This window comes from Rhipicephalus microplus, chromosome 4, assembly GCF_043290135.1.
Source record: "Rhipicephalus microplus isolate Deutch F79 chromosome 4, USDA_Rmic, whole genome shotgun sequence".
Classification (NCBI taxonomy): Eukaryota; Metazoa; Arthropoda; class Arachnida; order Ixodida; family Ixodidae; genus Rhipicephalus; species Rhipicephalus microplus.
The window spans coordinates 226,875,066-226,891,681 of NC_134703.1; the positions used below are offsets into that span (position 1 = coordinate 226,875,066).

The 16,616-nt window shown below is 48.5% G+C and overlaps 1 protein-coding gene across 11 annotated transcripts in view; it reads right to left on the minus strand.

Annotated features, from left to right (window-relative positions):
• The window catches only part of LOC119172472 (metaxin-2), a 259,544-nt gene that overhangs the window by 185,315 nt on the left and 57,613 nt on the right, over positions 1–16,616 (minus strand). The window lies entirely within an intron of this gene.

The following is a 16,616-nucleotide window of genomic DNA, read 5'->3' on the forward strand; positions in this document are numbered from 1 at the left end:
GTCGATGACAAATAATCTAAATTAGCTACCTGTCTAATAACTTTTTTGTGCAGGATCTGAAGTTTCATTGTTGATGATGATATATGGTGTTTTTTGGGGCAAGGGCCATTTGATGGCCAAAGAGCGCCAGTTCATGGGACAAAGAATGTGGACAATGTGATTAGCGGCTGTATAAGGGCCATAAAATTCCTCGCAATAAGGCGGGTAAAATTTTACAAGTAATAAAATCATGACCATGCCGTGAAAGGTGTGTGTGATGTGAATAGGTGACAAAAGTTTGTGATAATGAAAAACGATGGTGGACATGTATGGCATTAGCACAAGTACCTCACTCGTTCATACCCTTGCGTCCAAGGGCCGTGAGGCAAGTGCTTTCCTGTGTAGCCACCGCAGCAAAAACCTCGTCGTGCTACGGTATGCCCGGGTATATGATATGAAAATTATGAATTTCCTTTAAAAACGCTAATAATGATTTGTGACTAAAAAGCGGTTCCCTACCGACGAACATTGCAGGGTGTAAAGGTATATGTTGTCGGTAGGATAGTGGAAAGTGTTATCTTCTTAGAGCGTCTAAATGTTTACATTGAATTAAAACGTGAAGAACAGTTAATGCCTCACCACATTTATCACACAATGGTGGATCACCACCGGACAAATGATGTGTGTGTGTCGTGTATGTGTGTCCTATCCTGAGTCTTGTTAGTGTTACCTCTGTTAGACGTTATTTTGATACTGGTGGCCAATGGCCAAGGTGTGGCTTCATAACGTGTAGTTTGTTTTGTGTGTGTGTATCCCACTTGCTCTGCCAGTAGTCCCTCAGTTTTCGTTTGAGAGACGGCTTAAGATCAAGGGCCGGCATTGATGTGGGTGTAATGGCGGTGCTTTCGTGGGCGGATGCAGCAAGCTGATCTGCCATCATGTTGCCTTGAATCTCACGGTGCCCTGGCACCCAGCACACAACAACATGTCGGTTGAGTGTGTAGAGTGTGCATAAAATGGAGTAAAGTGAAACGAGGACAGGTGTCGTGATGGTTAACAAACGTTCGTCACTATGTTTGCTGATAGCGGACGAGAAAGAATTAACATGAACTTTTTATTTCATGGCATGGGTGGAACGGCTGACGACGCACGGATACGCTACCGTGTGCAGCGCCGTTTAGTCAGACGTCGCGGCCAACCCAGCAGTCAGGGTCGCAACTCCGGAGGTCCAGGATTAGGCCACGGCTCACGAGGACCACACCCGGTAGGCCTCGCCCACGAACCTGATCCCGGCCACTGCACCCAGGCAGGAGCCGTTCGGCAGGTCTCGGCCTTGGACCTTGAACAGACACACCGGAGCTCGACCTGGCCGACACGTACTGGTCTCACGTCCGGCTCAGGAACGCTGCCAGGAACTCGTCCTCTCGAGCAGCGCACCGCTTCCTCTGCCTTCGTGGCCTCAACCCTCGAGCTCTCTTTTCCGCACGTTCCTTCTTGGCCAGGGCACCGCCAGGTACCCTTGGGTGCACACTGTAGCTCATGAGCTCGCGGCCCACGTCCGAGTCTGGCGCGTCGCTCGGTACGGCTCGGCACCGCTCGGCGATCCTCGATTCAGCCAGCAGCTCCCCTGGCACCTGAATCCTCGGCTACCCTGAATCCTCGCCCGGTTCCATGGTCCTCCGTAGACACGCCCGCGTCTCGCCCGGCAGAACATCTCGCTCGTCCCTTGCCGAAGTGCGACGCTCTCGTGACACCGGCGCTTGATGGCATGGGTGCGACTTCTGAGCAGTCAACCCGCATCGGAGACGCGATGCTCCATGCGGGGAATGGCCAGCCCGTCCAGCGAAGAGCGTGCGCCGAGACGCGATGCTCGACGCAACCGTGACCATTAGCCAGGCCACGTTCATCGCTGTGTTGAACGGCTGACCGCGGAGACGCCTCGCCGAGATCCGTGATGCCCTCGGCAAGGAAGAGAACAGCAGGCCAGGCCGCGCCCCGAGATGCAGTACTCGTGCCGGCAACGCCACCCCAGCTGGTAGTTGGACGGCAGCAGCGTGGACGGCCGCGTTCCCTGGCCGGAACCTGGATCGCCTGCGTCCGACGCTTCGGCCCGCTGTCTCCCGTCTGCCGCTGCTTCGGCTCGTCCCCAGCCACAAAGCCCACTGCCACGTGATGGTCGCCCGTGGCCCAATCGTGGCACGCCACCTCTATGGGCCACCACTGGTCATCAGCTGATTCGCTGACAGTCACGCGCACATTAAACGCGCCTTGCCCCGCACTTCCGTCGTTGTCGTTTTCTTCGCTCATCACAATAACCCCCCGCACAAGAAAGTTGTTTCAGTCAAACAACTTTTCTCACAATACACAGTGATGAGGAAGAACAGTCCCGTGGACTCACGACTCTCGAGCAGTGGTGGCGGAGAAGCCTGGACCAGCGCGGCCTCGGGTCTCGTTTCCGAGCTCTCTGGTCCCTCATTTCTTCTTCCTCCGCGTCCACCCATGCCAGCAAAGCCTCTCCACTCAGCCCCATCTCCTTCCCTAGCTCAACTAACTTTCTCTTGTCGTCCATTCTCGTCCGCCACACACAAACAACGTGAGGCTCTCAGATGTAACGCGAGAGCTTAATCCTGGCAGGCTCGCCATTTGTCGTGATGGTTAACAGACGTTCGTCACTATGTTTGCTGATAGCGGACGAGAAAGAATTAACATGAACTTTTTATTTCATGGCATGGGTGGAACGGCTGACGACGCACGGATACGCTACCGTGTGCAGCGCCGTTAAGTCAGACGTCGCGGCCAACCCAGCAGTCAGGGTCGCAACTCCGGAGGTCCAGGATTAGGCCACGGCTCACGAGGACCACACCCGGTAGGCCTCGCCCACGAACCTGATCCCGGCCACTGCACCCAGGCAGGAGCCGTTCGGCAGGTCTCGGCCTTGGACCTTGAACAGACACACCGGAGCTCGACCTGGCCGACACGTACTGGTCTCACGTCCGGCTCAGGAACGCTGCCAGGAACTCGTCCTCTCGAGCAGCGCACCGCTTCCTCTGCCTTCGTGGCCTCAACCCTCGAGCTCTCTTTTCCGCACGTTCCTTCTTGGCCAGGGCACCGCCAGGTACCCTTGGGTGCACACTGTAGCTCATGAGCTCGCGGCCCACGTCCGAGTCTGGCGCGTCGCTCGGTACGGCTCGGCACCGCTCGGCGATCCTCAATTCAGCCAGCAGCTCCCCTGGCACCTGAATCCTCGGCTACCCTGAATCCTCGCCCGGTTCCATGGTCCTCCGTAGACACGCCCGCGTCTCGCCCGGCAGAACATCTCGCTCGTCCCTTGCCGAAGTGCGACGCTCTCGTGACACCGGCGCTTGATGGCATGGGTGCGACTTCTGAGCAGTCAACCCGCATCGGAGACGCGATGCTCCATGCGGGGAATGGCCAGCCCGTCCAGCGAAGAGCGTGCGCCGAGACGCGATGCTCGACGCAACCGTGACCATTAGCCAGGCCACGTTCATCGCTGTGTTGAACGGCTGACCGCGGAGACGCCTCGCCGAGATCCGTGATGCCCTCGGCAAGGAAGAGAACAGCAGGCCAGGCCGCGCCCCGAGATGCAGTACTCGTGCCGGCAACGCCACCCCAGCTGGTAGTTGGACGGCAGCAGCGTGGACGGCCGCGTTCCCTGGCCGGAACCTGGATCGCCTGCGTCCGACGCTTCGGCCCGCTGTCTCCCGTCTGCCGCTGCTTCGGCTCGTCCCCAGCCACAAAGCCCACTGCCACGTGATGGTCGCCCGTGGCCCAATCGTGGCACGCCACCTCTATGGGCCACCACTGGTCATCAGCTGATTCGCTGACAGTCACGCGCACATTAAACGCGCCTTGCCCCGCACTTCCGTCGTTGTCGTTTTCTTCGCTCATCACAACAGGGTTTTTTTGTTTTTTAAGACTGCGCAGAGCCGTTACCACACTGAGGGAGTCTGTATAAATTACTGCTTTTTGTATTTGTGATTGTTTGATGTGTTTAGCTGCCACAAGTATCGCGTAAGCTTCCGCTGTGAAGATACTTGGGCCTGGATGTAGAGGGCCAGCATCCAAAAAGGAAGGGCCAACAGCAGCGTAGGAGACACAGGAGTTAGACTTAGAGGCATCTGTAAAAAAACTCAGAACGTGTGTATTTGTGTTGAAGTTCCAAGAAGTATGTTCGAATATGGGCAATAGCCGCATGTTTAGTAACTTCTAGGAAAGACACATCGCAATCTATAGTCTGCCACTGCCACGGTGGCGGGTATGCTACAGGAGCCATTAAACTGTGTTCGAGTGACACTCCAGTGTCCTCAGCTAGACCCTTCAGGCGAACTGAGGACTGCCTCATTGAAGGCCTCTTTTGAAAAAGAATGGAGCTCGACAAGTCATTAATAGTAGATAGAGTATGAGGGGTGCCTCTTGTCTGCTTTCACCTTAAGGAAATATACAAAGGACATGTAGGTTCTTTGCAGATGAAGCGACCACTCATTTGACTCAACGTAAAGGCTTTCTACGGGGCTGGTGCGAAAAGCACCCGTAGAAAGGCGGATGCCCGAATGGTGCACGGGATCCAGCATCTTCAAAGCACTTTGAGTCGCAGACTGATAAACAATGGCCCCATTATCTAAGCGGGTGCGAATAAGGCTTCTATACAGGTTCATGAGGCATTTCCTGTCACTACCCCATGTAGTACGTGACAACACTTTTATAACATTCATGGCTTTTAAACACTTTGTTTTTAAATACTTTATGTGGGGTACGAAGGTCAACTCGTTGTCCAAGATTAAGCCTAAGAATTTATGCTCAGCTTTGACGGACAGTTGTTGCCCTTCAGTTGAATGTCCGGTTCCGAGTGCATGCTTCTCTTTCGAGAGAACTAGACACACGTGCTTTTTTGTGGGTTAAGTCGAAATCCGTTTTCATCTGCCCATTTGGAGACCTTATTTAAACCCAGCTGAACCTGCCGCTCACACATGGCCAAGTTGCATGACTTGAAGCCAAGCTGAACGTCGTCGACTTATGTACAATAGAACATCTTGCGGGGAATGGACAAGTGCAAAGAATTCATTTTAATAATAAAAAGTGTGCAACTAAGCACACCACCTTGTGGCACGCCTGTTTCCTGGACAAATGTTCGGGAGAGCACGCTGCCCAGACGGACACGGAATGTCCGGTTTGACAGGTAACTTTCGATTATATGAAACATTCTTCCGTGCACACCAAGGTGGGACAGGTCTCTTAGAATTCCGAAACGCCATGTTGTATCATAAGCCTTTTCGATATCGAGGAACACAGAGAGAAAATATTGTTTATGGACGAACACGTCTCTGATCTGTGCCTCGATACGAACAAGGTGGTCTGTGGTGGATCTACTTTCTCGAAACCCGCACTGAAATGGGTCGAGCAAATTATTTGTTTCAAGAAAATGTACAAGTCGGCAGTTTATCATTTTTTCGAAGACTTTGCACAAGCAGCTTGTAAGTGCTATAGGCCTATAACTCGAGGGTAAAGAAGGGTCCTTGCCCTCTTTCAAAATGGGAATAACCATAGCCTCTTTCCAGGAGGTAGGAATAGTGCCAGAAGACCAAATAGCATTGTACAAACAAAGTAAGGTTTTTCGGGTTTCGTTTGGTAGGTTTTTTAACATTTCATACATCACACGGTCAGAACCTGGGGCAGAAGTACTGCAGGAGTTTAGAGATGTTTGGAGCTCAGCTAGATTTGGTTATATGCCTCGTATCTAGTGAATTTGTGTTCGAGTTTCTGCTTTTCTATTCTTGTTCTGTATTTTTGGAAAGTGTCAGTATAGTGGGACGAGTTGGATACCTGTTCGAAGTGTGCACCGAGGAAGTTTGCCTGATCTTCCAAGGTATCACCCTGAGTGTTTACGAGTGGAAGTGTGTGTACTTGTTTTCCTGCTATCCTACCGATCATGTTCCAGACTTTAGCCTTCTGTGTGTATGAATTAACCCCTGATAAAAACTTCTGCCAGCTTTCTCTTCTGGCTTGCCAACGCGTTCTCCTGCCTTGAGACTTTATTTTCTTGAAGGTTTCAAGATTTTCGGCTGTCGGTGAGTTCCGAAGCAGCCTCCAAGCTCCGTTTTGCTGTTTGCGCGCGTTTCGGCATTCAGAGTTCCACCATGGCACACATCGTTTTCCAGGGTGTCCATTTGTTTGTGGGATGCATTTTGTTGCAGCATCAATCAAAAACGCTGTGAAGTAGTTCACAGCAACATCAATGTTCAAAGTACAGATGTCATTCCAACCTAGACAAGCGATAGTATGAAACTGTTCCCAGTCGGCTCTGTTTATGAGCCACTTGGGAACACGTGGTGGACACTCAGTTACTGTCGTTGTGCTCAAAACTACGGGGAAGTGGTCACTTTCGTACAGATTACTGACGACTTTCCACTGGAGTAGAGGCACAAGAGATGGAGATACTATGCTCAGGTCTATGGAGGAGTAGGTGTTATTAGCGAGGTTATAATAGGTTGGTTCTTTTCCATTTAGGAGACACGCGCTCGACGAGATAAGGAACTGTTTGATCAGTCGACCTCGCGCGTCATACCGAGAGTCACCCCATAGCCTGCTATGCGCATTAAGGTCTCCAAGGAGAACATAATGCTCCGGAAGTTCATCATTTAGAGAGTGTAAATCGCGTTTTTGCAGCTGATAGCTAGGAGGAATGTAAATAGTGCAGATTGTGATCAGTTTATCAAAAAGAACCGCTCGAACAGCCACTGCCTCAAGGGGTGTTTGGAGTTTTAAGTGTGTGCATGCTATTCCTTGATTCACTATGATGGCAACACCTCCGGATGATGTCATAGCATCAACACGGTCTTTTCGGAAAATAACGTATTTACGAAGAAAATTTGTGTGTTTTAAATTAAGGTGTGTTTCTTGTACACACAGCACTTTTGGCGAGTGTTCATGTAAGAGTTCTTGGATGTCGTCAAGGTTTCTGAGAAGGCCCCTGACGTTCCAGTGTATAATTTGAGTGTTCATGGTGAATGTGAAATGGTGCTGTGTGTACGAAAAGCGAGTGGCTGTTTAGACGGGGAGTTTGAGTTCACTTAACAGGGCCATCACCAGGCCCTGTTATTTGCTTTTTTTGTTTTCTTGGCGCGCTCCAAGGAGCCACGCCGCTCTTTCGGCACCAAGGGTGCCGACGTATCCATTGCCTCCTCGGAGGCACTGGATGCCCGCAGATGTGGGCTGTTAGTTCGGATTTTGGGCCTCGCCTGGTGAGGGGAGGCCTTGAGACCCGAAGACTCTGGAGTCTCCGGTCTCTGTTTGGGAGTAGGCGGTGTAGCCTGGGCTACAGCCGCCTTGGGGGCAGGTGCCACAACCGCCGGCTCGGTATGCGCGGGCCGGAGGGGTGGCGAAAGCTGGTGCGGCGGTGCCCCCTGACGCGCCGCATCAGCGTATGTAGGTCCATAGAATGGAGCGACTCTTCGCCGTGCTTCCTTAACTGTAATGTTCTCCTTCACCTTCAATGTAATTATTTCTTTTTCTTTTTTCCAGTATGTGCAGGAGCGTGAATATGCGGCATGGTTTGCTTCGCAGTTTACACAGGGTGGCGGTTGTTTGCAGTTCTCAGACACGTGGCCTAGGACTCCACATTGTGCCCAAGTTTGGCGACCACGACAGGTTTTAGAGCCATGGCCATACCTCTGGCATTGGAAGCAACGACGAGGGTTTGGTATGTACGGCCTGATAGATGTCTTTGTGTACCCTGTTTGAATTGATTCCGGTAGTTTACTGGATGCAAATGTAAGTATTAAGCGTTTTGTCGGTGTTTCCTTATTATCTCTTCTCATGACGATTCTCTGTGCATTAGTGACATTTTGGCTCTTCCACCCCTCCAAAAGTTCAGTCTCAGTCAAGTCAAGTAAGTCCAGGTCAGATACCACTCCGCGAGTTGTGTTCATTGATCTATGTGGTGTTACGGTTATTGGTATGCCACCGAAATCTGAGAGACGGTCTAGCTTTTTAAATTGTTCTTTGTCACGGATTTCGAGAAGAAGGTCTCCACTAGCCATTTTGGTTACCTTGTATCCTGTGCCAAGAGTTTCGGTAAGACATCTAGAAACTAGGAAAGGAGAGACGGTCCTGGCTTGCTTTTCAGTTTTTTCACAGTGAATGACGTGGAAATGGGGAAAAGTTTCTGTTGGCTGGTTGAAGAGATTTATGTCGTCGGTGCGTACCCGCTTTAGGCCGGTACGATCAGATAGTAGAGGGAATGCGCCATGCATGCCGGTCTTATTTTTGTTCAGCAGCCTTGGCAGCCACCCACCACGGAGTTCAACAAGGGGACGCTGCAAGTTTACAGGTGCTGAAAGCTTGTAGACGTCAGCCGTACAACACTGCCATAACCCAATGCGCCTAGACCAAGGTAGGCTATTTGCACAGGGTTAACCCTAGCCGCCAGGAAGTTTGGAAGTAAACGGAAGAGAGTAGAAGACAGGACAGATAAATAGTAAGAGATAAAGACGAAGATGTAGGGAGAGAGGGATAGGAAAAGGCGACTGCCGATTTCCCCTGGGTGGGTCAGCCCAGGGGTGCCGTCTACGTGAAGCCGGGGCCAAAGGGGTGTGTTGCCTTTGCCGGGGGGCCTTAAAGGTCCAATCACCCAGCGTCAGCTCAACCCCCAGGATTCCCATTTTCCCGGACACGGCAAAGCCACGCACGGCTAGGCGTGGGAGGGAGTAGAAACTCCCCCGTTAGCTCGGGTCCGTGGTGTCGCTACACACCAAACGCCTACTTGCGCAGGCGCCCCTGCGGGGAAGTTTCATTGTTAGTTTTTGTCGTGGTCAACCACAACAAACTGCAGTAATTTAGGTGCGAGAGAAAAAGAGCATGACATATTTGCCATTTCACTTTTGCGGGTCAGACATGTCTGCAACGAGCTAGCACACCGACTACACTAGAGGTTTTTTTGCACATACAAATAACATGTTGGTCCCAGCTACGGTCTGATGAAAACGTGAAACCAAGAATTTTTATTGATCTACAAAAGGAATGTCTTCACTTGCATAAACTAATGCTTGTGTTGATGAAAATATTTTGTTTTTTGCTCAGAATACGATGGCTCTTGTTTTCAGTGGATTCATTTTCAATAAAATTTTTGTAGACCACAAGTGAAGCTTGTTCAATAACTCATTGCATCGAATAATTGACTCGTCTACATAAGGGCCTGAAAAAAGTAGGTTCGTGTCATCAGTATATATGACAAAGCTCACGCTAGGCTCAATATCCACGATGTCATTTATGTAAGCATTAAATAATAGTTGCCCCAGTACGCTTCCCTGGGGCACACAATTTAAGACAGGTAAATATGATGACGTATGAGTGTTTAATTGAACGCATTTCTGTGTGTTTTGCAAGTATGTTTTCATCAATTCAAGTGACGTTCTGCGGATTCCGCATGATCCCAGCTTAAGCAGTAAAATGTTATGATCAATGCAATCGAAAGCCTTGCTGAAATCAAGACAAACAGCTAACGTGAAGATTTCACGCAAAATTTTGCAGTATCATTTCCTTAAGTGTGAATAGGGCTGTCTCCTTCGACCTTCCTTTCCTAAAACCGAACTGAAAGTCAGTGATTATATTTATGGAGCAGAAGAAAGCAGATAAGTGTACATAAATTATTTTTCTAATCCCTTAAAAAAACCAGGAATAATAGATATGGGTCTACAAGCTGTCACCAGGTTACTGTCACCACCTTTGAACAACACAGTCACTCTGCTTCTTTTCATATTTTCTGGAAAAACACTCGACTCAGGTATCAAATTAAAAATGTGGCTGAGCCCAGGAGTAACACAATCTAATACATATTTTATTGGTTTTATTACACTGTTGTCAATGTCTAGTGCCTTACTGTTCTTTAGATTCATGAATGTTGTGTAAACTTTTTTTTCATCGGTTAGTGATAGAAAAATACTGTCGGGGCATTAATTTCCTGTTGTAGCTTTGAAAAAGTCTGCTTGTAAAAGCCTGTTCGCTGATATACCCCCATTCACAAAACGATTATTCAAGCGATCCACCAGTGAGCTCAACATTGTCAACGGTAATCTTAGCTGGTGTGGAGTTCCGCTTACCGCAACCAAACACGTCATTAATTAAGTGTCGTATAACGTCAAGTGATTGCTGTGCGCTTTCAGCAAACATTTTCTCGTCGTAAGTTGTCTTAGCTCGTTTAAGCTCCCGATTCAACTGGTTACATATTTTTTTAAACTCTGCCAAATCTGTCAGCACTTTTGATTTCAAGAATAAGTTGTAAAGCTTATTCTTAAGTCACATCATACTAGCAAGAAAAGGGGTCACCAATGATTTACGTATTTTTTTCTATAGCTTAATTTGCTTGATAAAAATTAGCTGCGTCTTTGACAGTCTTCTGCCTGGAGAGAGAAAAAAAAATGTTTGTTCTGAGCGAGAAGACCGGTGAATGGTATCCTGGAGGCACTGCGTGGGACGACCACTATCTGGCAGTATTCTTGGAAAATGAAAGCATCTGTAGCGCACAGAGCTGCATGTAACTGGCAGCACCAGATCGTCGTAGCAAAATGTTCACGCCTATTCGTGGATAGCGTCAAATTGTGAGGGCAGCATAATAAACACAATGGCCTTTATGAATACATGTATATGCATTTTCTAGTAATAAGAAACACGCCACCAACTATTTACATGTTCATATTGCACCTCAGATATGCATAATATTGCTTTTTGATCGACAATGTTCACAAGTATGAACGCAGACAATAGGTCAAGATGGGTGGGAATTGAGGAAGTGGTTAAACTTTGGCCTGATGATGATGTTTGATGTTTTATGGCGCAAGGGCCGATTCACGGCCAAAGAGCGCCAGTTCATCTTACTAAAAATATGGACAATGATTGTGATAAGTGGCTGTATAAGGGCCATAAAATTCCTCGCAGTAAGGCGGGTAAAAACATACAAATAATAAAATCATGACCATGCCGTGGAAGGTGTGTGTGGTGTGAACAGATGACAAAAGTTGGTGATAATAAAAGACGATGGTGGATATGTATGGCATTAGCACAAGTGCCTCACTCGTTCAAACCCTTGCGTCCAAGGGCCGTGAGGCATGTGCTTTCTTGTGTAGCCACCGAGCAAAAACCTCTCTGGAGAGGTCATGCTACGGTATGCCCGGGTATATGACATGAAAGCTGTGAATTTCTTTTAAAAACGCTAACAATGATTTATGACTAAAAAGTGGTTCCCTACCGACAAACATTGCAGGATGTGAAGGTATATGTTGTCGGTAGAGTAATGGAAAATGTTGTTTTCTTAGAGTTTCTAAATGTTTACACTGGATTAGTATGTGAAGGACTGTTAATGTTTCACCACATTTGTCGCACAATGGTGGATCGTCACTAGACAAAAGATGTGTGTGTGTTGCGTATGTGTGTCCTATCCTGAGTCTCGTTAGTATTACCTCTGTATAACGCGATTTTGATACTGGCAGCCAATGACCAAGGTGTGGCTTAATAATGTGTAGTTTGTTTTGTGTGTGTGTATTCCACTTGCTCTGCCAGAAGTCTCTGATGTTTCGTTTAAAAGACGGCTTAAGATCAAGGGCCGGGATTAATGTGGGTGTAGTGGCGGTGCCCTCGTGGACGGATGCAGCAAGCTGATCCGCCATCACGTTGCCTTGAATCTCACGATGCCCTGGCACCCAGCACACTACAACATGTTGGTTGAGTGTGTAAAGTGTGCATAAAATAGAGTAAAGTGAGATGAGGACAGGGTTTTTTTGTTTTTTAAGACTGTGCAGAGCCGTTACCACACTAAGGGAGTCTGTATAAATTACTGCTTTTTGTATTTGTAATTGTTTGATGTGTTTAGCTGCCACAAGTATCGCGTAAGCTTCCGCCGTGAAGATACTTGTGTCTGGATGTAGAGGGCCAGCATCCGAAAAGGAAGGGCCAACAGCAGCGTAGGACACAGAGGAGCTAGACTTAGAGGCATCTGTAAAAAACTCAGGACGTGTGTATTTGTGTTGAAGTTCCAAGAAGTATGTTCGAATATGGGCAATAGGCGCATGTTTAGTAACTTCTAAAAAAGACACATCGCAATCTATAGTCTGCCACTGCCACGGTGGCGGGTATGCTACAGGAGCCATTAAATTGTGTTCGAGTGACACTCCAGTGTCCTCAGCTAGACCCTTCAGGCGAACTGAGAAGGGCTGCCTCATTGAAGGCCTGTTTTGAAAAAGAATGGAGCTCGACAAGTCATTTATAGTAGAGTATGAGGGGTGCCTCTTGTCTGCTTTCACCTTAAGGAAATAAACAAAGGACATGTAGGTTCTTTGCAGATGAAGCGACCACTCATTTGACTCAACGTAAAGGCTTTCTACGGGGCTGGTGCGAAAAGCACCCGTAGAAAGGCGGATGCCCAAATGGTGCACGGGGTCCAGCATCTTCAAGGCACTTTGAGTAGCAGACTGATAGACAACGGCCCCATAATCTAAGCGGGTGCGAATGAGGCTTCTATAGAGGTTCATGAGGCATTGCCTATCACTACCCCAAGTAGTACGTGACAACACTTTTAAAACATTCATGGCTTTTAAACATTTTGTTTTTAGATACTTGATGTACGGCACGAAGGTCAACTTGTTGTCCAAGATTAGGCCTAAGAATTTATGCTCGGCTTTGACGGACAGACGTTGCCCGTTCAGTCGAATGTCAGGTTCCGAGTGCATGCCTCTCTTTCGAGAGAACAAAACACACGTGCTTTTTTGTGGGTTAAGTCGAAATCCGTTTTCATCTGCCCATTTGGAGATCTTATTTAAACCCAGCTGAACCTGCCGCTCACACATGGCCAAGTTGCATGACTTGAAGCCAAGCTGAACGTCGTCGACATATGTACAATAGAACATATTGCGGGGAATGGACAAGTGCAAAGAGTTCATTTTGATAATAAAAAGTGTGCAACTAAGCACGCCACCTTGTGGCACGCCTGTTTCCTGGACAAATGTTTGGGAAAGCACACTGCCCAGACGGACACGGAATGTCCGCTTTGACAGGTAACTTTCGATTATATGAAACATTCTTCCGCGCACACCAAGGTGAGACAGGTCTCTTAGAATGCCGAACCGCCATGTTGTATCATACGCCTTTTCGATATCTAGGAACACAGAGAGAAAATATTGTTTATGGACGAAGGCGTCTCTGATCTGTGCCTCGATACGAACAAGGTGGTCTGTGGTGGATCTGCCTTCTCGAAACCCGCACTGAAATGGGTCGAGCAAATTATTTGTTTCAAGGAAATGTACAAGTCGGCAGTTTATCATTTTTTCGAAGACTTTGCACAAGCAGCTTGTAAGTGCTATAGGCCTATAACTCGAGGGTAAAGAAGGGTCCTTGCCCTCTTTCAAAATGGAAATAACAATAGCCTCTTTCCAGGAGGTAGGAATGGTGCCAGAAGACCAAATAGCATTGTACAAACAAAGTAAGGTTTTACGGGTTTCGTTTGGTTGGTTTTTTAACATTTCATACATCACACGGTCAGAACCTGGGGCAGAAGTACTGCAGGAGTTTAGAGACATTTGCAGCTCAGCTAGACTGAAAGCTTGGTTATATGCCTCGGATCTAGTGCATTTGTGTTCGAGTTTCTGCTTTTCTATTCTTGTTCTGTATTTTTGGAAAGTGTCAGTATAGTGGGACGAGCTGGATACCCGTTCAAAGTGTGCCCCGAGGAAGTTTGCCTGATCTTCCAAGGTATCACCTTGAGTGTTTACAAGTGGAAGTGTGTGTACTTGTTTCCCTGCTATCCTACCGACCATGTTCCAGACTTTTGCCTCCTGTGTGTATGAATTGATCCCCGACAAAAACTTCTGCCAGCTTTCTCTTCTGGCCTGCCGACGCGTTCTCCTTCCTTGAGACTTTATTTTCTTGAACGTGTCAAGATTTTCCGCTGTTGGCGAGTTGCGCAGCAACCTCCATGCCCTGTTCTGTTCCTTTCGCGCATTACGACACTCCGTGTTCCACCATGGGACGTGTCGTTTGCCGGGCATTCCAGATGTTTGCGGTATGCACCTGGCTGCTGCGTCAGTTAGAAAAGCTGTGAAATACTGCACAGCTTCATCTATGTTTAACCTACATAAGTCTGTCCAACTCAAACGTGTAGTGTTATGGAACTGTTCCCAGTCTGCTTTTTTTATCAGCCATTTGGGAACGTGTAGAGGACCTTCATATGTTGTTTGTGAACTCAGCACTACAGGAAAATGGTCACTACCATATAGATTATTTATGGTTTTCCATTTGAGTAGGGGTAGGAGTGAAGGTGATACGATGCTGAGGTCGATAGACGAGTAAGTTTTGTTGGCAACGTTATAGTAGGTTGGCTCTTTCCTATTCAACAAACAGGCGCCGGAAGAGAAGAGAAATTGTTCAATGAGACGACCTCGTGCATCACAGCGAGAATCGCCCCACAGTCCACTATGTGCATTTAGGTCCCCAAGAAGCAAATAAGGTTCCGGTAGTTCGTCTATTAGGGACTGAAATTCACGTTTTTCAAGACGTTGGTGGGGAGGTACATACAAAGAGCAGATGGTGACGAGTTTGTTTAAGAGTATTGCTCGAACAGCCACCGCCTCAAGGGATGTCTGGAGTGGTAAATGTGTACACGCTACTCCTTGGTTAATAATAATGGCTACGCCACCGGATGACGCCACAGCATCATCTCGGTCCTTTCGGTATATGACGTAAGCACGTAAAAAATTTGTATTGGAGGATTTAAGATGTGTTTCCTGTACACACAGCACTTGAGGTGAGTGTTTGTATAAAAGCTCTTGGACGTCGTCGAGGTTTTTAAGCAGGCCTCTGACGTTCCAATGTATAATTTGTGTTTCCATATTGGAAGTAAAGTAGTGCTGTGTGTACGTTAAGGGAGTGACTTGTTTAAACTGAAAGGTCGAGCTCAAGTAGCAGGGCTATTATCAGGCCCTGTTATGAGCTTTTTAGTTTTCTTGGCGCGCTCCAGAGAGCCGCGCCGCTCTTTTGGCACCAGAGGTGCCGCCGTATCCATTGCCTCCTCGGAGGCACTGGATGCCCGCTCTTGCGAGCTGGTTTTTCGAAGCTTGGGCCTCGCCTGGCGAGGTGAGGCCTTGAGACCCGAGGACCCTGGAGTCCCTGGTCTCTGTTCAATAGTAGGCGGAGTAGACTCAACTACTGCCGCCTCGGGGGCAGGCGCCACAGCCAATGGCTCGCTCTGCGCAGGCCGAAGGAGTGGCGAGGGCTGGTGCGACACTGCCCCCTGGCGCGCCGCATCAGCATATGTAGGGCCATAAAATGGCGAGACTCTTTTTCTTGCTTCTTTAAATGTAATGTTTTCTTTTATCTTTAAAGTGATGATTTCTTTTTCTTTTTTCCAGAAAGAACAAGAACGTGAGTACGCGGCATGATTACCGCCACAGTTTACACAGTGTGCAGGTGCTTCGCAGTTGTCGGACGCATGGCCCACGACTCCACACATAGCACAAGTTTTCTGGCCACGACAGCTTTGCGAGCCGTGGCCATATCTCTGACAATGGAAGCAACGGCGGGGGTTGGGAATATATGGCCTCACAGATGTTTTTGTGTACCCAGTCTGAATTGTTTCCGGCAAATCGCTCGAAGCAAAGGTCAGTACTAAGTGTTTTGTTGGTATTTCCTTTTGATCTCTTCTTATCTTAATGCGCTGTACGTTTGTCACGTTCTCGCTCTTCCATCCTTCAAGAAGTTCAGCTTCGGTCAGGTCAAGCAAATCTGCGTCCGAAACGACCCCGCGAGATGAGTTCATAGACCTGTGTGGCGTAATACTGATGGGTGTGTCTCCAAACGTTGTGAGGGTGTTCAGTTTATCAAATTGGTCTTTGTCACGTACTTCGAGGAGTAGATCTCCACTGGCCATTTTGGTAACCTTGTACCCGGCACCGAGAGTTTCGGTTAAGGACCTAGCCACTACGAAGGGGGATACTGTTCTGGCTTGCTTGTTAGTTTTTTCGCAGTGTATAACGTGGAAATGAGGAAAGGTTTGTCTTGGCCGGAGGAAAAAATTGATATCTTCGGTGCGTACCCGCTTTGAGGAGGCACGATCACTAAGTAAGGGAAATGCTTTGTGCATGCTAAGTGTATGTTGTTCAGTAGCGTTGGCGGCCACCCACCACGGAGCCCAACGAGGGGACGCTGCAAGTTTACGTATGCTGAAACCTGCAGACGCCAGCCGTACAACGCCACTATAACCCAATGCGCCTAGACCAAGGTAGGCTATTTGCACAGGGTTAACCCTAGCCGCCAGGAAGTTTGGAAGTAAACGGAAGAGAGTAGAAGACAGGACAGATAAATAGTAAGAGATAAAGACGAAGATGTAGGGAGAGAGGGATAGGAAAAGGCGACTGCCGATTTCCCCTGGGTGGGTCAGCCCAGGGGTGCCGTCTACGTGAAGCCGGGGCCAAAGGGGTGTGTTGCCTTTGCCGGGGGGCCTTAAAGGTCCAATCACCCAGCGTCAGCTCAACCCCCAGGATTCCCATTTTCCCGGACACGGCAAAGCCACGCACGGCTAGGCGTGGGAGGGAGTAGAAACTCCCCCGTTAGCTCGGGTCCGTGGTGTCGCTACACAC